Genomic DNA, 4629 nt, shown 5'->3' with positions numbered 1-4629 from the left:
GTTTGACAAGTAGGACTCAGGCACCCTTCGCGGCCCAGGAGCAAAGTTTTAATTTTATTAATGAGGTTTACTTCTCCCGTCTTTGTATTTTACCAAACTACAAGACACAAACAAACAAACAATAATGTCACCCGTGCTAAATGAATAAAAGCACGGCTCACACACCATCTAGTAAAAATATATAGCTTTATTTTTTTCTGTTTCACTTCCGGAATATGATATGTAGTTTTTTTTTTTTTGCAAAATTAACTGTAATCCGTGTCCCTCTTAAACTCTCTCTATCCAGAAAATTAAGGATTTTAGACTGCAGAAACAAATTGGTGGCCTTAAGCGAAAAGTCATTTAGGCTGTTATATTTTCCAAACTTTAAATAAGAAAAAGAACTTTCCGTTACCGGGAATCGAACCCGGGTCTCCTGGGTGAAAGCCAGATATCCTAACCGCTGGACGATAACGGATTTGCTTGTTTAGTTTGTCATATAATTAAACAAGTAGATAATTAGCTACTCTATAAGTGGAACTCTATTTTAATTTGTGATAGGAAACTGGATAGTGGGAAGCAAAATGGTAGAGATCTTTTAGATTGTCGGTCTAATTTAATATGTTCTAGTAAGGTAATTATCTAGTTGTACTACATTACAATTAATAATTATTATAAAGACGTATGTACTATTACCTTATAAGTAATATGATATGATTGTGTAAAAAAAAAAACTACAATGTCAATGAATAAAACTCTAAGATTCGAGACCAGTTTCATTTTTATAGGTGTTGACGCGTTGTCTTAATTGGTACTTACTATTTTTTCTATCCTAATTTATATGTCATACTATTCTTTTTCAGTTTTGATCTTGTTTAAAAATATTTTTAAGTTTAAATTTTATATTTTATCGTTAATTAGATGACCTATTGATAAATGGCTAAAAGTGCATGATTTTGAGTGTATTTTCATCCTATTTGTCGTGTGAATTGCGGGAGATTATATGATATTTGAAGTGAATTATACTCATTACATATTTCTTATTTGTAGGAGTAAGCTTGAATGATAATGGAGCAAAAGATATCAAATTATTGCAAAAAAAGAGGAGAAAAATGGAAGGATTGGGAGCTCGTCTATTCTCATGTGTGGCACGAAAACGGATGCGAAAAAGGAGAAAAGAGAAGGCACTAAATAGCGAAGCAAAGCAAAGGCATAGATCGGTTCGCGAAATGGAAGAATTTCAAAAGCTAAATCCGCGTCCATGGGCGCGCGAAGGCAGACGCGGATTACAGCTTCTCCTAGCCAAAGTTGGATTGGAAAATTCTTCCCCTTAGCAACCCTAAGTGATATAAATACATCAAAGAATGACTTTTTAAGGGTTACACAACATCTTTGAAGGCAAGAACAATCAAGGAGCAAGACGGAAGATTCGAAAACGAGTTTTTATCTTTCTTCTTCCCTTTTTCTATTATTATTGGTGATGAATTCTTATATTGTAGTTGTGAAAATAATTATGAGTAGTTAAACTCTTTATTCTAGGTTTGATGGAACTCTTGGAGGATGAATTTTTGTTGCGTTTAATATAAATTTGCCATGGGATTTTCTCTACTTGTTCAACTACGTGATTATTGTGGTTGATTGAAGGGCCCTCATTCGTCTATGCCTATTTAGTGTGTATTACTTGGAAAAGAGTACATATTTAGATAGTTGTTGAACAACATCACTCCTAACGTATATGAGGGATCAATACGGAGGGTTTAAAGGTGGGTTTAGGAATAACGAAACCTTGGTGCGATTGTAGTGAGCGGTAAATGAGTTCTAGCTAGCGTAGTTCGGAAGAATACGTTTAGTAAATTGTTGTATTTTCTCAGAAGAGAATTACGACACCTAAAGTGCTCACGATAATAGGCGAATTTGTAGCAGACATAGTAGGGAGATGTAAACAGGGAGGATTCTGATAAGAGGGAAAATCGTAACCCTAGACCTTTCCAATCTTGTCTACAAGATTTGCTTTGTTATTAATAAAATTCCAGTTTTTAATTACCTTGTTGTTAGTTAGTAAACACTCAACTCATTATTCAATATTTTTGAAAGTTGATTACTTGAATTCTTGCGAAACTAACAGTTGTAATTAGTACGTTAATTCCTTGTGGAATTCGACTTCGGACTTGCAAATCGGACACTACTAGAAATCCGGTAAAAAGCGACCACAAAAAGCGACCAAAGTTGGTCGCTTATAGGCCTAAAAGCGACCAAAAAGCGACAAAACATGCCTGGTCGCAATATTGTTGGTCCTTTATTTTAGGGACCAAAGTTGGTCGCTAATTAGCGACCAACTTTGGTCTCTAAGGTAAAAGGACTAAATATTCTGATTTTGACTTTAGTGACCAACTTTGGTCGCTATATTAATTTAATAATATAAATTTGGCGACCAAAGTTGGTCTCTACATATGAAATACGTTGTTTTTAATTTATCATTAATCATTAGAAAGCGACCAACTTTGGTCTCTAATCCAAATATTATATTTTAAAATCTGGACAATAGAGACCAAAGTAGGTCGCTAAATTCAAGAATTTAATTTTTTTTTTAAAGATAAGCGACCAACATTGGTCGCTATATTTCCAAAAATTGTATTTTTTTTAATAGAAATCTGGGCAGGTAGCGACCAAGGTTGGTCGCTATTGCCCAGAAAATTATTTTTTTATAGTGAAATGCGACCAAATAGAGACTAAAGTTGGTCGCTTTTCTTGGTATATTTTTGGCAGAAACTGCCTGTTTTGGCAGCTACACCACCTGCCAGCTTACCAAACATCCTAAACATGCATTTTATGCCAGCAACAACAACAACAACAATTAAAAGCAACAATCAATAGAACTAACACATTAAGCTAACAAAATTAAGTTAACGCTTATTACAAGCCCATTCGAACTAAAAAGAACTAACACAATAGAACTAAATTTTTTTGTCTAGTTCAAAGTATATAAAGTACTCAAGGAGTGTTCTTTCAGCATCCTCGTCCGAAAGTTGGATTGCCTCGCCCGATTCATTAGGTGGTTGACTGCGTATGAATTCCCCCACGTCAGCTGCATGTGAAGCGAACCTATATGAAAAATTATATATATTGAATTAGTATTTCAAAATTTATATAAAAGTAAATCAAAATACTTAATGAAAAGTAAAAAACTTACATGTATATAGTCGAGGCTCGACCCTCCTTTCTGAATTAGTCTCTTTCGTCTTCTTTACAATACGAGTTTCATTGAATAGCTCATTTTGCTTCATTGGCATCATAAAGCTGTCTGGTGGCTTTGGTGATTATCCTCGTGGTACTATTACTCGGGATGAACTTGGATACAGAGAATAACTTGGATACAGTACCTGACAGGGTGTGTCTTTGATCAATTGTTGATCTCTATAGCTACAATGATAATGAGAAGGCAACGACATGTGTTTCAAAATAGTGATGGTATAGGTAGGATTTAACATTTCCTAAGTAGATAAAAGAGGTTATAGAGGAATTCTCTACTTCACTTTCCAAGAGGAAAAGAAGTTTGATTGATAGTGACAACGTTGATGAAGACGGAATGTTTTCCGTTGGTCATGGTAGTTCCCATAAAGCGGGGATCATAAGACTCTATGATGACAAAGATTATAGGAAGTTTTGTTCTAAACTTTCTTCCAAGTCTGATCCGTACAAGCTTAATATGATATTGGTGATATTTCTTCGGATTCATACAATGATTTGACCGACAAAAGTATGGAAATGCTCTTAAAAAGAATTAAAGGTAAAAAATTTCTTGGTAGAGAAGGATGCTGAAAAGTTTTTACCTTTAATTCTTTTTAAGAGCATTTCCATACTTTTGTCGGTCAAATCATTGTCTGAATCCGAAGAAATATCACCAATATCACATTAAGCTTGTACGGATCAGACTTGAAAGAAAATTTAGAACAAAACTTCCTATAATCTCTATCATCATAGAGTCTTATGATCCCCATTCTATGGGAACTACCATGACCAACGGAACACATTCCGTCTTCATCAACCTTGTCATTCTCAATTAAACTTCTTTTCCTCATGGAAAATGAAGTACAGAATTACTCTATAAGCTCTTCTTTTATCTATTTAGAAAATATTAAATTCCTACCTACACCATCACTATTTGAAACACATGCCATTTCCTTCTCATCATCATTGTCGCTAATGAGAAGAACAATTAAAGGCACACTTTGCCAGGTACTATGTCTTAGTTATTCTTGGTGGAAGTTCTATTGCATGTCTAATAACGTCATCAACCTCTTCTAATAATCCTCCGGCAATCTAAAATTCCAAAACATAAACTAAAAGTTCAATTCATATCCTAAACCTTCAATTTATATCCACAAAAGTTCAAGTCATATCCTAAAGGTTCAACTCATATCGTAAAAAGTTCAAGTCATATCGTAAAATTTCAATTTATATCGTACAAGTTCAATTCACAAGAACAAAACCTAAAAACTAAAAGTTCATCAATTCTTATCCTACGAGTTTAAACATAAACTAAAAGTTCAATTTATATCCTAAAGGTTTAATTCATATCCACAAAAGTTCAAGTCATATCCTAAAAATTCTATTTATATCCTAAAAATTCAACTCATATCCTAAAAGTTT

General features: G+C 33.8%; 1 non-coding gene across 1 annotated transcript; it reads right to left on the bottom strand.

Annotated features, from left to right (window-relative positions):
• Nucleotides 1-385: 385 nt before the first annotated feature.
• TRNAE-UUC (transfer RNA glutamic acid (anticodon UUC)) lies at nucleotides 386-457 on the bottom strand. The gene has a single exon. It is a non-coding gene; the product is annotated as a tRNA-Glu (tRNA).
• Between the last annotated feature and the right edge of the window lie 4172 nt (nucleotides 458-4629).

This window comes from Nicotiana tabacum, chromosome 8 (assembly GCF_000715075.1).
Source record: "Nicotiana tabacum cultivar K326 chromosome 8, ASM71507v2, whole genome shotgun sequence".
In the NCBI taxonomy this organism is placed as follows: domain Eukaryota; kingdom Viridiplantae; phylum Streptophyta; class Magnoliopsida; order Solanales; family Solanaceae; genus Nicotiana; species Nicotiana tabacum.
The sequence above is the reverse complement of the archived record's forward strand: the minus strand, read 5'-3'. Positions and strand labels throughout refer to the sequence as shown.